Source organism: Antechinus flavipes, chromosome 2 (assembly GCF_016432865.1).
Source record: "Antechinus flavipes isolate AdamAnt ecotype Samford, QLD, Australia chromosome 2, AdamAnt_v2, whole genome shotgun sequence".
Classification (NCBI taxonomy): Eukaryota; Metazoa; Chordata; class Mammalia; order Dasyuromorphia; family Dasyuridae; genus Antechinus; species Antechinus flavipes.
The window spans coordinates 203,927,304-203,946,828 of record NC_067399.1 but is presented as its reverse complement, the minus strand read 5'-3'; the positions used below and the strand labels follow the sequence as shown (position 1 = coordinate 203,946,828).

Here is a 19,525-nt window from a genome sequence, read left to right as displayed (position 1 = left end):
TGAAGTTTGGTACCAAGGCTAATAACTATGTGCATGGCAGACAGTGAAGAAGAACATAGAGTTTTCTCTTAGATAATAAGGTAAAATGTAGCTTTGTTGGCATTTGTGCTGAAGTCCAGTGGAAACTTTCAAAGCTGTAGAAATTTTGAAATACAAATATTATAGAAATAACATCAATATTAATAATGTGCTAGCTTTATAGTATGAATGTAGTTTTGCTTTTAAAAAAAGACAATAGGGAAGCTTTGAATTTAGTGTCAGTGGTCACTAAAGGAATGGAACACAACTGTTCTTGTCAGCTGCAACCTCTGAAAAATAATATCCATATCAGTGATTAATTTTAGAAGTAACAAGCTATTTTTTAGACTAAATTTCTTATTTACTTCCCACTAATTAGATTACCTTTCCTTACATTTCAGAAAATGTAGGCAAATACATTTAATTATTTTTAAAATAAAGTTCTTAGTTTTTTCTTAAATGTTAGTTTTGTGTGCTTTCAGTGGTAAACCATTGATGCTCCATTCATTGTATATTGTATAATTTCCCTTAGATTATTATGTTCTTTGAGCTATATTTAATATTTTTCCTACTTACATGCAAAACAATTTTTTAACATTGCTTTTAAGATTTTTGAAATCTAGGTTCTATTCCTTATTCTCATTCACAGGTAAGAAATGTGAAATTATACACCCACATGTGAAGTTATACAAGTTGTGAAAGAAAACATAGATCTCCCACCTAATAAAAATTAAGTTAAAAAGGAGAGAGAACAAAGAGAATGCTTCAATCTGTATTCAGACTATAATATTCAGCTTATGTTTTTTATGAATACTTGGATAAATATTTATTCCTAGCATTTAAAAGCTCTAATTGTTTTAATGCATAAGCTTTTTATCCCTTTATAATTCGTAGGCATATCTGTTCAGATTAAAGTTTATGTAATTAGCAAATGGGTCTACAGCCTTATATTGGTAAGGATACTGATGAACTTTATGTGGTCAGGCCATATATGTACAATGATCATATTTCTCAAATCTAAAACTGGGATATGTGGTCTGACAAAGTTTTTGGTTTTCAAAATTTCCTTTCAAGTCCCCTATCTTTATCTTGAAATTGAGGCTGTTCTGGGAAACTCATGAATATGATTGTTATCATATATCTGATTCCAATTTCAGTATGGAGCATTTCCTAAATCTTATATTTTATCATGAAATTTGGTCAGCATGTTTGTTTTTTCCCTAGTTTTATAAACCAATCAAATAGGAATTTATTGAAAGCTGAACATCTTCTTGGCACACGACTTAGTAATTGTATTGTCTAATCATATGCCAATAAATTTTTCAGTAGAGTACACAGATTACATATGTATTTTAAACTTCAGAAAAATGTGGCGTGGAACTGGTAGGTATTAACAGTTGTATAGGCTTGTATTCTGAAAAACTGACAATATATTCTCTTCGTGATTACAGTTTAAAGGAACAAACATCACATTGAAGTATGTCGACCAGAGTTGAATTTATGGTCACATAAATCTTTTTGTGACTTAAGACATGTTTTTGGACACTGTTCAATGTTGTCTTTATTTTGATCCTTGAAAGCAATTCCCATAACATTGATATAGCTATTAATTTTATTAGACGTCATTCAATGCTATCAAACTGCCAAACTATTTCACTAGAAACTAAATCAATTGGAAGCATACTTTCATTGCTTTATGTTTTATTATCTCTTATGTCTACTACTATCTGGAATATTAAGAGTCATTCAAAATACAGGACAGGACAATTTGACAATCAGCCTTTCTTCCCTCTCCCTTTCTCATAGAACTAACCACACAATCCAGTTGATTTTGGGGCCTCAGGCATGTAAAGAGCCTGTTAAGAGTCAAGGGGTTTGAAAAGTGGTCTGAAGGAAGATGTAGTCCCCCCTCCCCAATACTCTTTTGGGGTAGTAGAGAGAGAAGTACATTGATTGAGATTTCAGAATGCAAATGAATATATTATATGAGTAATAAATTAGATATTGGGACTGAGAATGGGATTAAATTAATTTCAAAGACTTAAACCAAACAACTTTATTATTGAATTAATTTTGTTCTATTTGCAGACAAAGTGATTTTTAAATATTTCACAATTTTAATAAATGATCATATTTTTACCAGAACTGTGCTTTAATCCATTTCAAATTAAGGAAAAGAGAAGCAAAGAAAATAGATATCAAGAGGCAGGATTTAAGAAAAAAGTGACTTACAATATTAAGTATTATATTTCCTAGAGTAAAAGCATATTTAGCTACCTGGGTAGTATAATGAACATCTTGTGTTTCTATTTTTTGCCAAAAAAAAAGTATTCTGGCCTGGTTACTTCCCTTCCTTTTTCCTCCTTCTCTCTCCTTTCCTACATAGGAACTACATAGTATGTGATACATTGTTGAGTATTTATTGAATTTAACTTTTGAATCTTCCATTTATTATATAGTATTATTTTATGATAAACAAGACATCTATTCCTTCATTTTCCTCTACTCTTCCTTCCCTATCACTAAGCTCATTTTAAAATAAAATTTATTAATATACTTTTAAAAATTCATTTTGTTAATATAGGGAAACAAAATTTTATAACTTGTGTTTTTAGATAGTTTCATAATTATTATAGCAATATTTATAAAAACTTTATTGATGCCTTTAATTTTACTTCATTCAATTTTAGATGTGTCCTTTGCTTTCTTATTCCTTTTCCTCCTTCCTCAACAAATAAAAAAAAAAAAGAGTTAAGGAAAATCAATATGTTAACCGAGGACCTCCAACAGAAAATATTACATTGTTAGTCCATATCTTATCACTTCCAAAAAAATAGAGATGAATTTCCTTATATTCTCTACTGAACTAAGATTGGTTTTATACATTCACCTTCACTTTTTTGTGCTTTATGTTGTCATAGTCTTCTTAAAAAATATTTTTAAAAGGGTGACTTGAATTGCCAATTTTTCCATTTGAGTAGCTGATTTGATAAGTTAACATTTGAAAAACTTTTAAAATAAGTTTGGGATTTGGAATTTCTTTACATATTTTTGTATGATGTCATTTTAAAAAGTGTAATAGTTTCTCTAATCCCTCTAAAATTCTTTGTTTACAAAGCTTTGACCAAACTGGCTAGACAGATTTGGTTTTTCCCCACTTTAAAAAAGCAATTTGTGTGGTCTCAGTTACATAAATGCTGTGTTTGAGGTTGAAATTTATTAAAGTTGTGAACAGTATATATAGTCTTTACAAATAGCATTTTGCTTTGCTAGCAGACCTTTTGTACACGTACATTTTAGAAGACTTAGACAAATTAGCTTTATGTTAGAATAAAACTGAATGTGATTTTCTCTTTATTTTCTGGGGTTAGCTTGAAAAACATAATCCCTATTCAGTGTAGTTACTGGAAAAACAGACAGTGAACAACAGAGGAAATTTCTGACTTAGATAATTGCCAGGCATTTTAGTGAAAGAATGTTTTAAGTAATAATGGGCATGTATTTCTTTTAGTTAGAATGTAGTCTTGGTTTTAATCCATTGAAACTGCTGGGTAAATGTTTCTTTTTCTGTTCATACCTAAAAGTGAACTTTGGTGCAATATCACTTTTTGCATGTTAAATGCCTGTAATAATACACAGTTGCTCTGTGAATTTAAAAATTGACAAGTTTTAAAATTATTAATTTCTGATATGAAAAAAAAACATGTAAAAGCAAAACAATAACAATCACCACAGAAAGAATTCTGTTCTTTCATATTTGTCTCCTGAGTGTTCAGGACAGTATTTGGCAATACACTAAGTCTTAATAAATGCTGTTCATTTATTCATGTATTAACATATGTATTCTGAAATACAACCTACTTGGAATTTGATTCTTAGAAAAATGAAGCCAGAGTTTATGGGGATGATAGAAAAAAGCATTCTTTTTTTCCTAACATAACTTGGATTTTGAATGGTATTTATAATTTAACAGACCTTTGCATAATGTAGTTCTCCTTAGATTTAAAAATGGAATGTTTAGAGACTGTTTAGGATATGCAAACTTTTAAAAAACATTATTTAAAATATTCTTGATGTTCAGAACCTTTAATACTTTATGAATATATTAATTGTCTTAAAATGCATAAGAAAAGAATTAGGATTTTGAATCTTGATTGTCTTTTTGGACAAGTTTTTTAACCTTTCTAAGACTTAGTTTTCCTTTTCTATAAAATGAGAGTAATGAACTAAATGATCTCTAATGTTCCAAATCTTATGTTCCTAAGATTTATGTAATTTTATGGGAGGGGAAAGGGGATTGGGCAGGAATATTACTTAGTTTTCCATATGAAACCAGTCTTCTCTTTATAATTTTCATACATTCTTTTGACTTTGCATTATATATATTTGTCACTAGACTTAATCATTAGTTCTTATTTTGCTATTCTTTTTCATAGACTAGGATGATATTATCAAATTATTCTCTCACTTCTCTCACTTCAATTATACTTTACCATTCAATTGATTATTAATCTTTTGGCTTTTTTTTGACTGTTAATCAAATTTGAATTTTGTGGTTAAAGCTTATTTCAACTTTGATTTTTCAATGCTTAAATGTAATTTCCTTTTTTGTCCATGAAGCCATGAATGTTATATAATGGCTTGCTATTTCAATTTAAAGCTATAATAAATTCAATGTATTAAACAGCAGTGAGGCGCCAGTATCACTGGATTGTAGAGTACTATGGAAGGGAGCAAGTTGTGAGAAGTCTGGAAAGATTGGAAAAGCCTACAATATGAAGATCTTTTAAAGCCAAACTAAGGATCCCAGAGGTGATAGACGACCAGTGGGCTTTTACAAAATTGAATAGGGAAGCAAATAGGAGATGCTGGTAATTATGGTCAGACCACTTTGGGAAGGTCATTTTTATAGCTGAATTAAAGATGGACTGGAATGGTGAGAGACATGGGCTGTGGAGACCAAACCAGGAAGCTGTTGGTTTCTGACATGAAGTGATGTGAGCCTGTCAGATTGGGGCCTATGTCAGAGGAGAGAAGGGGGTATATATAAGAAAATGTTGCAAAGGTAGATTGACACAGATTAAATAAGGTTGATGAGAGATAGAAAGGAGTTGAGGATAATACCTGAGGTTGACTGGAAAGTGACTGGAAGCATGGGAGTAACCTCAGATGTAATAAGGAATTTAGGAAGAAGGGAAGGTTTGAGGAGAAAATGATGAGTGTAGGTATTGGACAGGTTGAGTTTCAGTTGTCAGTGAGTTGTCCAGTTTAAGATGTCCGGTAGGTATTTGGGCTAAATAAATAGCTCTGTTGAATTGTCTATGGAAAATGATAATTGAATTCATGGAAGTTGATGAAGTCACCAAATGAGATAATTATTAAGGGATAAAAGAAGAGGGTCCAGTACAGACTCTTAGGACATTTCCACAATTAAGGGGTATCACTTGGCTGAAGATCCGCAAAATGAGATTAGAAAGGAATAATGAGAAAGATTGGAAGTTAAGCAGGAGAGAACAGTATTGTAAAAACCTAGAAGGAGTATCAAGGAGGAAGTGAAGATACCTATTATAGTCAATTTTCTCGAATTTAGCCACTAGCAGAGAAGAGCTGTGGAATAGTAGCGAGCAGCCACAGATGGGGATCAAGTGAGGTTTTTGAGACTTAAGGAAACATGGGCTGTTTGTAGGCAGTAGGTGGGTCACCAGTAGACAGAGAGATTGAAAGTTAGTGAAGGAGAAGGAATGATGGAGAAGACATGATAGAATGAGGTCATGTGTATATGCTACAAGCAAGATTGGTTGTGTGCAAGAGGCCACTCCTTCTTGTAAAGATGGATAAAGGTTTACCTTTAGTGGAGGAAAGCATATGTGAGATGTGAGATAAGGAGCCGGGAAGAAGACGGAGCTCTTGGTAGATGGCCTCAGTTTTTTTTTTTTTTTTACTGAAATATAAGGTAAAACTGTCAGCTGAGAGTTAGGGAGAGGGAAATCTGTCAATTGAATTCACCAATTATGGCAAAAGAACTTAGAATTTGAGTAGACAAAGTAGATAATGTAGTAGGAGATTTTTGATGTTACTTTGTTTTAATAAACTAAGAATTAATGAATATAATTAAGTTGTAATAAATGTCTGATTCTCAGTATTTGTCTGTCATACTTTAATGCAGGGATCCTCACACTTTTTAAATAGGGGGCCAGTTCACTGTCCCTCAGACTGTTGGAGGGCTCGACTATAGTAAAAACAAAAACTTTGTTTTGTGGGCCTTTAAATAAAGAAACTTCATAACCCCGGGTGAAGGGGATAAACGTCCTCAGCTGCTGCATCTGGCCCACGGGCCATAGTTTGAGGACCCCTGCTTTAATGTATTAGCTATACAATATAGAAATAGACTGCTTCATTATCAAAGCATAAATAGAACTATTATGAGGATAAGCATCTGACTAAAGGTAGATTCAATTAGGAATCCTTGGATTCAGAGAAATGGCGTTATAGAGAATTGCTGATTACTTGTGGTATTCACAAAGATTATCCTAGGCACTTACTAGATTACTAGGGATAATAAGCTACAATGAAGGAACTCTTGACTATGTTGTCTGAGCTTCTATAGTTAGGAGACTTCAGAATAGCTCTAAAGGTAATCCAGCAGCATAATGTCCTTTTGTCAATCAGTAAATAAAATATCCAAACACATCTGCAATAAATTAGGTTGAGTTTTATTGTGTTTTGTTTTATTTTTAGGAAGGGGCTGTTACGTGTAAATACCCTGTTTTGCTATATCTCCATTATTGTTTCCCTACTAATTTCATCTACTGACTTGTTTGGATCTTTTCTTCATTTTAACCTTTCTTTCTTCTTTAGCAAAACTTGCATTTTTTCAAATATTTTGTGACACTTATTCTTGGAACCATTAAGCTTCATAGCACTATTACCTAAGTAATATAGAAACTTCATAGCCCCGGGTGAAGGGGATAAACGTCCTCAGCTGCTGCATCTGGCCCACAGGCCGTAGTTTGAGGACCCCTGCTTTAATGTATTAGCTATGCAATATAGAAATAGACCGCTTCATTATCAAAGCCTAAATAGAACTATTATGAGGATAAGCATCTGACTAAAGGTAGATTCAGTTAGGAATCCTTGGATTCAGAGAAATGGCATTATAGAGAATTGCTGATTACTTGTGGTATTCACAAAGATTATCCTAGGCACTTACTAGATTACTAGGGATAATAAGCTACAATGAAGGAACTCTTGACTATGTTGTCTGAGCTTCTATAGTTAGGAGACTTCAGAATAGCTCTAGAACCTGATATATTAACTAAGTTTGCATAGGTTTGTTTATAAATCCATAAGCACCTCTGGTTTGGAGAGATGGCTTTTAGGTCCTGTTACATAATTCTCTGATCAACAGCTTCTGTCTTTTAAGGGAAGGCTCATAGCTGCCCCTCAAAATAAATGTTGTTTTAGTTATGATACAGAGTTTCTACATAAACTTTAAAGATACAGCATGGTAGGTGTGTTTTTTCATTGCTACTCTCGCAGCAAAGATTCTTTATGTGGAATCCATAAACTAGTTTTAAATATTTTGATAACTATATTTAGATATATATTTGGTTTTCCTTTTTAAACCATAGCTATTTTATTTTATTCATTAGCAACATTATTCTGAAGAGACCCATAAGTTTCACTAGACTGCCATAGTAGTACATGACATAAAAAAAGGTTAAGAAGGCCTGCCTTACAATTTGCTTTGAAAAAAATATCAAAATCATTTTAATGCAGATATATGAAATTACAAAGGGATATAGAAGCATTCTCTGCCTTAACAATACACAACATAAATGTTAAAGAAATATCCATGCATATGTTTTGCAAATAAAAAGCTTTAATTTAGAAAACTACATGATAAAAATTCCTGGCATACTTAAACCTCTTTTGGGGAGTGTTCAGAGATTATATAATACTGCTCTGACCACCCAAAAGCATGTTGGTAAGAAAGGAGTTCTCTCCAGTCAGATTTGAGAGGAGAACTTTTGGCATTGTGACAGTGAAAGATGAGATGAGAGTTCCTAGAAGTTTTGATGGGAATTCAGAAGTATTGTTCCTATTATAGATGTTTTATCAATAGGTGTGTATAGACTAGCTAACCATTATGTGTAACATTGTTTCTTTGGGAAAATCTCTTATGAGTTCTAAATAGTTCATAAGATTTTATAACTAAAACTGAAAGAGAACTCAAAGACAGTCTAGTACAACTTAGTTAATTGACCTGGAAATTAAATTTTGTAATACTACTTATTTGAAAATTGGGTACTACCTTCATTGCAAAAAAAAAAACAAACAACAACAACAAAAAAACTACCTAGACAATTTTATGGTCCCATTCTTTAAATGAGTATTTTTCTGTTTGATGTTTAACTAAAATGGTATAATTTGTTTTAGGGTAGTAATTCTTTTGGATTGAGTAGAATTGGAGGATGAGAGAGAGAGGAGGGGGGGAGAGAGAGAGCGCACCTGTTTTCAATAGAATATGTAGGATTGGGTATTTCCTAGTACTCTTATCTGCTTTTGGAAGAAATTTATTTAATAAATTAAATATACTTTATTGCCACCCCCTCCCCTTTTGAAAAACATTGATCATAGTATTACAGGTAATTTGTTTAAGAAATATTTAAACCTATAACTAAAACATAACTTTAAATTTGATAGGCAAAAAGGAAATGCTCTAAAAAAAGGTCATTCTTCTAGTAATTTGCCATACTTTAGGAAGCAACTTACCAAACTCACAGATAGTAGGATAATTTATATATATGTATATGTATATGTGTGTGTGTGTGTGTGTGTGTGTGTTGTGTGTATGTGTGTGTGTGTGTATATATATATATATATATATGTACATATATATATATATATATATACACATATATATTTAAATCTGTGATTCTGAGGAGAACTTTTCAGAAAGCCTTTTACTTTTTACTAATTTTACTAATTCCTTGCAAAATAGATTCAGTTTCTCATGTAAAAACTGGGTAATAAAGTTTGTTGGGCTTTCTAAAAGCAGACTTGGAGACAGTGTTCAGTGGAGGAGAGCAAAGTATAAGAAAACTGGAAAGGTAGGAAAGGCTAAAATATTGTAGAGTTTTAAATGCCTAATGGAAGAGTTTATATTTGATTTTAGAACAGAGAGTTATTCGTTTGAGGGGGGAGGAACAAACAATTATACCTGTGCTTAAGAAAAATTATTTTGGGAGCTGTTTGGAGAGTCGATTGGAGGGAAAGAAACTAGAGACAGGGAGAACCAGTAGACTTGGTGTACATAAGCAGTTATGAATGCTTGGACTCTGGTGATGACATCTAGATTGATATAGACAGAAGAGAAGTTGCAGACACAGAAATCTCTAGTTTTAGATGATTAGATATGCAAGATGAGTGAGAGTGAGAAAATGAGGATAATGCCAACATTATGAACCTAAGTAATTAGAAAAATTAGGGATATGTAGTTCTTAGAATCATCAGCAGAGATGATAATTAAACTCATTGGCACTAAATGAGGTCTCCAGTCAAATGTTAAAGGAAAGCCCAGAATAGAGCCTTAAGAGGGGATTCCTACAGTGGACATGATATGAATGATGATCTATCAAAGACAATAGAAAAGAAGTAGTAATAGAAATAGAAAAAGTCAAGAGGTTGTAGCTAATAACCAGTAATAAGCAACTCACCAAGAATTTTAATTAAAAGATTAAAAAATTAAAATATAATTAAAAGTAGATACTTCTGAATAATTCTATTTTCCGTATCTCATTTTCTTTTTTTCCTTTCAGTTATAATTAATGAATAAAAAGCTACATAACCTTTATTATTTTTCCTTAGATTTTAGAGTTATCTGCTTTTTTGTATTATCTTCATTTTTTCCTTCCAAAGCTATTTTTTCCTGTAGTTGTTTTTTTTTTTTTTAAAACAATATTGACCTTTTCTTACTGGATACTTTAAAATAACTTTTATTCTTTTCATCTTCTTCCTCATTAATAAATATGAATGTTCTAAAGGAGGAAGCATGTCTTTAACTTTCTTTCACTATCCTCACCTCTCCATCCCATACTCCTTTGATAATGTTATGGCTTCTCCCTCTCATGTTGATGACTCCAACATTTATATTTCCAGTCATTGACATCTCTTATGAATTGTATATTTACATCTCAATTTGCCTACACAACATTTTCATTCAGATATATTCTGCCATTTACTTAAAGTCAGCCTGTTCAAAATTGAATTTACTATCTTTTCCCCTAAAGATCATATAGTTGTAGATTGAGAACTGAAAGGTACATAAGAGGTCAATCAGTGCAATTTCCTCATTTTATAGATGAGCAAATTGAGACTTAAGAGATTAGTGATTTGCCTCTTAAGGTCCTCCTTCTGACTTTATATTTTCTATCTGAAATACTTTTTACCAGATTGTAATCTTTGACTCTTCCCTTTTACTCATCTTTCAGTTAGATACAGGTTCTATTTTCTTTCTTTTTATCATCTCTCTATTATCTCTATTTTATAATTTCTCTCTATTACTCTCTTTTTATCAGCTGCTATGTTCATATGCTCTTTTCTGTTCCCCCTGCCAAATTTCCCCCAAAACAGGACCTTATTACTATATAAGTCCAGAATACTGTCAAGCCTCCTAATATACCTATCTGTTTTTCTTTTCTTGACCTTCATATCCATCTTATCTGGTTTAATAGAATACATTTCTTAACACATAGATCTGGTCATGTATCTGTTCTCAAAAATTATTTATTGGCCATTTGTTGCCCTTTGAGTAAAAGTTTGTATTTTCTTCTTGTCTTCAAAGCACCTAAGACCAGGCACTATTGTCTCTTTCTAAATTCATCTCATAATTTTCTAATCTACATCCTCTACTTCAGTCAAACTGAAAGACTTCATAAACTCCTCCCACTCCTATCTTTGTTCATACTGTTCTGTATATCTTAAGTAGTTTTCTTTTTCCTCAAATGTCTTCGCTCTTCTTTTCATTTATTAAATTCCTACGCATTGCTTTTTTGATGTAGTTCTAGGAATGCCTACAAAAACAAGACAAGACACAAACTGACTTTATTTACTACTTACAATAGATTAATTCGAAAATCCTGAAGAGAAAACAAAAAAGATAACTGAGACAATAGTTTTAATGAAGTAGAAAGCTATGAAATAATATAAAAAATGAGCAACGTTTCTATGTAATATTAAGAAACACTAGGAAAATTCCATTAAGTATAAAAGGCATAAAATAGCTGGGGTTTAATCTACCAAGACATTCTTAAAATTTGTATAGATATAGTTGTAAAACGTTCTTTAAAGAACTTTTTAAAAAGTCTTAACTAGAGGACAATTCAGTACTCATGACTAGACTATGCCAAAAATTTAAATTTATAGATGTAGTGCTATTTTATAGAACTAAGAAGATACTTTATGGTGGTGAACAAAGTAATAAAATTCATTTTGAAGAACAAGAGGTTTAGACTCTCAATAAAAAATAATGAAAGGAGAATAGCACTTTCATAGTTATACAGGAAAACAGTTGTTATCAAAACTGTTAGTGCTATATAGGAAATAGAAAAGTGATGTCATGTCATGAATTGACAGTTTACCTTGGGTTTGGAAAGACCTAAGTTCAAGGCTTGCCACTTGCTTTTGACATATATTGGCTTTATGATCAGTGCAAATTGCTTAATTTGCTGTAGAAGGGGCTGTAGAAAGATCGTCATACTCTATACCTAAGAGATTGGTAAAGATGACAAAAGAATGGAATAGTCAATACTGAAGGAGCAGTAGAACTCAGACATGTTGATGCTATGAATTAGTTGAACCATTCTGGAAAGCAATTTTTATTTATGCTAAGATAATAACTCAAATATCTATATCCTTTGACTTAGAGATTTCACAGTTAAGCATAAATACTAAGGACATCAAAGAAATAGAGGCCCCGCATATACAAAATTATTTAAAGGAGTACTTTGTTTCAGTAAAAAACTGGAAACAAAATAGAGCTCCATCAACTGAGGGTGTCTAACAAGATTGCAATATGAGATTTTAATGGAATATTATTATACCATAAAAAATTATGAAGGGCGTGAATATGTAGAAGAATATGATATAGAGATGAATATAAGAAGACTTGTGAGCTAATACAAAGTTATCAAAACAAGAAAAACAGTATATATAATGTAAATGGGAAGGACAAAAAGAACTAATCATTCAGTAACTATGATGATCATGCCTACATTGGCCAAAGTAATGAAAACATGTATTGTTTCCCACTTTTGTATAAAAGTAGGGGACTATGAGTACAGAACATTGTATGATTATACTTGGTTGAAATACTGGTTAATTTTGCCAAAGTGCTTTTCTTCTTTGTTTATTATTTGTTAGAGTGAATGGCTCTCTGGGTAGAGCAATAGTATATTTGAAAATGAATAATGCTAAAAACAAAAGATAACATTATCATAGTTTAAAAGCATAACCAAAATTCTGTTTTCCCTATGACACTTTTTCTGATTTCCCTTCTCCTTAGTTGGTAAAGATCTCCACGAACTTTGTTGTATGTCACTTAACACACATTTATTTATTAAGCATCTGATATTCTTTACCCATATTAAATTAGGGTTATTTGCTGCAACATTTTGAATGAGAGCTCTTGGTGTGATTTGGAGTCTTAAAATGAAGAGGCTTGATTAACTTCTTCCACTTATTTTATTACCTTCGGTAGCAAAATCTTCTCCATATGAGAGATTAATTGATAAATCAGCATCCACACAAAAATGGAAAAAAGAAGAAAGTCCTTGCCATAAGACTTATTTGTGTAAATGAGATTTATTAATGAATATTCTTTATAGCTTTCCAAGGCCTCAGGAATAGTATGTTGTGGTCTTCCACATCTGCATCTAGATTAAGAGATTGTGGTAATTTCCAAAATAACTTTTCAACTTTTCTGTTCTGTATAGGACAAACCCTATTTCTGACATCAGAGTTTACAAGATGGTGATTGATTGGGAGTCAGATAGAATCTACATGTATTGGTAGATATTCTCACTTATAAATGTGTACTTTAGGATCTTTTGGTAATTATTGGCTAAGGGAAATGAGCATGTGGGATTGGAATGTTTCCCATGGTGCACACAGTTGGCTACCAGGGAGATGTGAAGGATCTTGTACATAATCTCTCTTCTTCCTTCCCCAAGTAGGGGCCATTTGGACTGGGTTGATACTTACCTATAAAGTTGTACTTGGAGAACTGGGAGAGAACTTGGCTAGTTTTAGAAGCTAACATAAGCAGAAATAAGAAGCAGTTAGCTAATTACCATTGGCTTGAATATTCCTGAAAATCATCTGATCAGTGCCAAAAGGCTGGTCTTATGTTATTCTCTTAAGTGGCAAGCAAGGCCACTTTGAGTGAGGTGCTTATAGCTTTTTCCCTTGGGATTCCACATTTCAATTCTACTTCAGATTCTATAGGGGAAGAAGAATAAACCTTAAAAAAAGGCAAAGGCTTCATTAATAACATGTGGACTGGACCTGTGATTTCATTGATGTAGGAAACTTCCAGTGAGGAGCTTTACCACTGCAGAGCTATATCTTTTTTGGAGCAGAGTGTCAAATGTGCAGTTTGAATTCCTAAGTACAGCTTGAACCTGATTAAAGCATAATTGGAAAATATTTAGCAAAATAAGTGAAAATATAATGAATATAGATAACTCAGCAAAACCAGATCTAGGCTCAGGACATTCTTGAGCATATCCAGAATACACTGAGTCTGGTTTTTTTTTTTTTTAATTTGAGTATAAATAACCCAGAAGAAATAATGTTTTTTGGTATTATATCACAGGTATTAATTTTCTTCAAACTACATTTTTATTTTTTATTTTTTATTTTTACATAGTGGAGGAAATTAGTTGAATGTGGTAGTTTCAATGTGTGTTTTTCAAGTTTTGCTTCTGTGTTATTAGATACTTCTCTGAGAATTTTGCATAGATTGTTGTGTAGCTTTTTTGTGGTGAGCTTTTTCTTCTCAAAACGCAGCCAGGTGATAAAAGTTCAGATCTTTTATTATCTCCAATATAGCCCGGTTAGCTTAGAGGCCTATCTCTCTGCTTGGTTCCAAGAGCTCTCTCCGAATGTCTTTAAATCCAAAGGTCTGGTCCTTCAGCCTCTGCCTCTGCTTTCTTCAGCCTCCAGCCAGCTCCACTCTTTATGTCATTCTGGCGAAATCTCGACTTGTAGCTTCTTCACTCTGAAGAACTTCCTCGACTGGCCCATTGAAGCTCTATTTATGCTCAAGAGAGGGATTGTGGGTTTTCTCCCATAGTGCTCTCTGGCCCAAAGAGCTTCAAGGGAGGTGTGAACTCATTGAACTCCAATGAGTAAAGGTGTGGACACAAGCCTTGTATTAATTAGTTCTACTTAGTATCTTGTTTCAGGTTCTGGCCAAAATCTTCTTGTAAGATTAGATCAACTCTAATTAGTTAGCAGTTAGTAAGGATTCCAACACTTTTCATATCATTTTTAGGAAGAAATCTAAACATTAAGCCATCTAGTAGAGTCATCCCCTTCCTTTTATAGATGATTGAAGCCCAGAGAGATTAAATAATTCCCCCAACATCATAGAGGTAATTTGTAGATTTGGGATTCCAACCTAGTGCTTTGAACTCAAAATCTGTTTCTCTTTCCATTATATTTTGCTGCTTTAGAGTCTCCTCCATAATGTTCTAAGCTTGGGTTGTGTCATGGCCTCTTTTGGTAGTTGTTAAGTCTGTGGATTCCTCAGAACAATTGTATATATATATATATATATATATATATAATATATATATATATATATATTATATATATATATATATATATATATATATATATATATATATATATATATTTATTTACAGGGGAAAGCAATTACATTGAAATAAAATTTCAAATGTTTTTTAAAGTTCATAGACCAGGTTAAAAACCCTTCTAAGTTACTAAGTTATTTGGCATTAGGTCAGCTAGGACTTCTATAGTAGTTCCAATATTTCTTTCAAGTAAGTACTTTGAATTGAATCTTGGAAAACTAGTGATCATCTTGTTGTGAACAGAGATTGCTGAAAGCTGAGATATTTTGTAATCTCAGCTGAAAGGACAAAAATTCTCCTATATGATGTAATAAAACTCTATGAAGTATCAGGAAAGATGCCATCGTGGAGCCTAGGAGGACACATAGCTGGTGCTTGATAGATGGCATCCGAATTGAACTTCTGCACTTTCAATAATTGAGATAATTGATACTAGCCAACTTTGCAATGGAAAGGGACTGTCATTGGTGTAAAGGGGAGAGTCAGTCCAGAAGGTAAAGTGCTTTAAAAATTGATGTGACCATCTTGCTCTAAGGTTTCTTCAGGCCAAGAACAACCCAAACTCTTGTACTCTGAAGTTTGAGAAGGTTAATAGTTGGGCCCTGGAATGGGTGTGGGAAATAACGTGGGCCAAGAGAGATCGTGGAATCAGAGCAGACTGAAAGGAGGAGACTTTCACTTGGGGATAGTAGAGAAGATTGTGTACTGAACACATACAAGTGCACTAGCAGTGTACTGAACAAGGAGCAAGTTTAGAAGCAAAGAGTAGTTTTGTGAATCTTATCCCAAAAGCAGAACAGAAATTCAATCCTAGGCTGAAACCTGTCTGGAATAATCAGGAACACAGGTATTCCCAACCAAAGAAGAACCCAAAATTCAGTGCTCTGAAATTGTAGAACCTTCCAACAGCTGAGTCTAGCAGCAATCTAATAAAATTTCAAATCAGAGACAAGCCAATAGATGCAAACCTGGGTGAGGAACTTAGGAATCTGAGAGATAGCAGGGAACAGATTTCAACCTGGATTACATCACTTTGGGAGTGCTAAAAGGTTGCAGATCTCTAGCCTGACTTCTAACAGCAGCAGGATGACAAAGGACAAAAGCTCAGGTCGCATATGCTCTCGTAAATGTGCAAATCCCAGCCCTAACATAAAGTTCAAAGTTACTTGCAATGATTAAAATGAGGGTGTTAACTAGGTAGCCTTTAAGAACTTTACCAGTTCTTTATGTATGATCCTATTTTTTAAAATTGATAAATAAAAGTGGCTTTTTCTTCTTTGTGTAGTCCTTTTGAGATACCTATTGATATTATTTAATCCTTGTCTTCTTTATTTCTCATTTTATTTTGCTTCATATTTTATCTTCCTCTCCCTATCACCTCCCCTCTTTGTTCTCCTAAATTATCATTCTTCTTAACCTTTCTAGAGCATTTAACAATATTACTGTTACCCATTCCTATCCATTACCTTATTTATTACCTATTTTTTTAGGTTTATCATACTTTTATAACCACTATTCTGTTTCTTTCATGGGCTCTTTGTTGTCTTCTTAATTTTTCTCAGTCTATATTCCTTAGCATTCTGCTCCAAGTTTGGTTGTAATATATTAACAATGTTATCATGAGATTGTGAATTGAAGTTGGTTAGGGCAGCATAAAACTTCCATAGAAAAGATTCTTTCACTAAGACAAGTAAGAGTTGCTTGGAAAGATATTATTAACACTTTATGAAATTACAGAGAGCATCCTGTTGGTAAGGAGTCAAAGGGTCAGACAACAATAAGGAAGGTTCATTTTGAATTAAAAAGTTATACCCTTCTCAAATCTGATATAAAAAACAGGTTATGTTAGGATTAGGTTAAAGAGTAATTTATAATAGTTGAAATTAGATGAATATGATATATTATTTAAACATTAATATTTCTTTAAATTATATTTAAATTCATTCCAACAGACACATAGTAAGTAGAACTGAGCATAATAAGAAAAAAAAATTGGAGACCCTGCATCCTCTTGTGAAAATTGTACAAAACCTTTGATAAATAGTAAATTTTTCTCCTCCATAATGTTTCCCTCAATAATTTTATTTTATAATAGCATTATGTATGAATTTTAATCAATTCCTATGATAAAGTTGTAAAACTCTGCTATAACATCATTTAGACAATTGCACATTTTAAATGTTCCTATGAAATTAAGGACCTCAAAGAATCATTTGATTAAACAATGTCTTGTAAAACTAATTAAAATCGACTTGAGTGTTCTTGTGATAAACCAATATTAACTGATATTTATGCTTAGTTATTTTTAAGAGTTCTATATTTTAGGGAAAAAAACAATATTTAGTTTACAGGATCATTGCGACTGAAGTTCAATTAATCTACCCTTATATTATCCTAGGAATGATAGATTTCAATTTGATGTAATTTTAATGATAGAATAGTAAAATATGCTCTTTGTGACTATTAAAAATGCTTGTGGTAAGTCCATAGTCCTGCCAATATTTGCAACAATGGCTTATCTGAACCATAGGGATGGCACCTAAAAAAAAAAAAAAAAATAGAAAAAGTTGGAAAGTCATCTATTCCAGTCTTTTTTTATAGTTAAGGAAACTGTGACCTTAAAAAATAAAGTGACTTACCTTATTTTCTAGTTATGCAAATAGCTTCTGGGTAGTAAATCCCCCATTCCCATGTTGGGAGGAAAAGAGAGAGAGAGAGAGAGAGACAGACAAGGAGGGAGAGAGGAGGAGAATTGATCACAGCTTTAATTTTTTTTCTTCTGTCATATGATTTTTTAAATTGAATCAGAAATTGCAATTTCATTATTACTTCTAGTATGATTTTCACCTCCATGTTTTATTTTATTTTAATGGCAAAGTATTTGGGGATTGGAATCAGGAGAGACCTGGGTTGGAATCTCATATCTGATCATTGCTATTTCCTTATTTCTAGAATGGAGATAACAATTGTAATGCTTATCTTGTTAAGGGGCATTTCTTGCTCAAATGAGAATTACATGTTTAAAATGTTTTGGAAGCCCTCTTTTTAAAATATTGCTATATATGTGCAGTTATTCAGCAATTATATTTCTGGAATTTGTTTACTTTTTCTTGCCTGAAGACCCACAATTATATAGTTTTCATTTTGTCTCAGAATTTAGTGCCATCAGTTCTCAAGTGCTATTAGTTTAGATTATCCATAAATATTGATAAATATATATCATGGATCATTGAAAGCCACAGGAAATTTTAAAACTTCACTTGTAAAGAATTTCTGTCTCCAATTAGAATTTATCAGAAGAAATTTTTAGTGTTTTAATACCTTTTATTGTCCTTACTGTATGTAAGACGCAGTAAATATGTGTCTTACTGTATTAAGAAGTGAATACAATGTTGAGCCAAAAGATAGATAGTATAAAGGAGAAGTCGATAAAGGGCCTGAAATGGATAATTCACAGATTGAATTAACTCCTTTGTACCTCAGAGAAGACATCCTCTCTGTGCCAAGCTAACTGTAAAATGAAGAAATTGGGTTGATGGCCTTTGAGGTTCTCGCTTGCTTTAGATTTCTGATTCTATAAACTCCATAGAAAAGAACTTAACTGTTCATATTCTCAGTGCTTGGAAAGAAAAAGACTTAATAGCCATGGAAGGGAATGCATCCTGGTATTCTAAGTAACAGTGAAAAACTTTGTCAGTAGGCTTTTTGAAGTGCTTACTGTGTGCTAGACACTGGGCTAAATGATGAAAATATAGGTATAAGCAGAAAGATAGCCCTTGTCTTAAGAAACTTACATTTTAGTGGGGAAAGAAAACCTGTAGAAGAAAGCTGAATGGAAAGAAGTGTGATTGATTTCTACTTTAAACTGATGAGTTTGAGATGTCCCTGAGATATCCAGTCACTTGAAATATCCAGTGAGTATTTGGTGATGAGGGGCTACAATTCTGGAGAGAGACTAGGGTTATATATACAAACACGTTTGTGTATATACATAGTAGTAATAGCTAACATGCAGTTCTTATTATGTGCCAGGCATTATACTGAGTGCTTTACATTTATCTCGTTTAATGTTCATAACAACTCTGTGGTATAGTACCTTTTATTATCCCTATTTTAAAATTGATGAAACTTAGGCAGACAGAAATTAAGTAACTTGCCCAGAGTCACATGGTTATACATATCTGAGATGGGATTTGAATTCTGATCTTCCTGATTCTAGACTCAGCACTCTTATTAAACTACAGTGTAGATATAGAGATATCTATCTATCCATCTATTTAGATTTATAGATAAATAGTTAGATAGCTAACTAGATAGATATTTGATACAGATTAGGAAATCATCTGATTAGAGATGAGATAACTAAACCAGTGGAAGTTGATATAATCAAATAAGAAAGTAAATCTAGAGAGAAGAGTCTAATTTATAGACCATTAGGAGATGCCTAGAGTTAATGGCTATAACATGGATGACAATTCAACAAAGGAGATCAAGAAAGATAAAGACCAAGATGAGAATAGGGTCATGAATACCCAGACACAAAAGGGTAGTTAGCACTGTAAAATGATAATGAAAATGAAAGTGAAATAGAGTGAGGATAAAGAGAATAACATAGTAATGTTATTTGG

General features: G+C 32.5%; 1 protein-coding gene across 1 annotated transcript in view; it reads left to right on the top strand.

Moving 5' to 3' along the window:
- Positions 1 to 19,525, top strand: part of MBOAT2 (membrane bound O-acyltransferase domain containing 2) — a 156,769-nt gene that overhangs the window by 77,366 nt on the left and 59,878 nt on the right. The gene's annotated exons all lie outside the window — the stretch shown is intronic.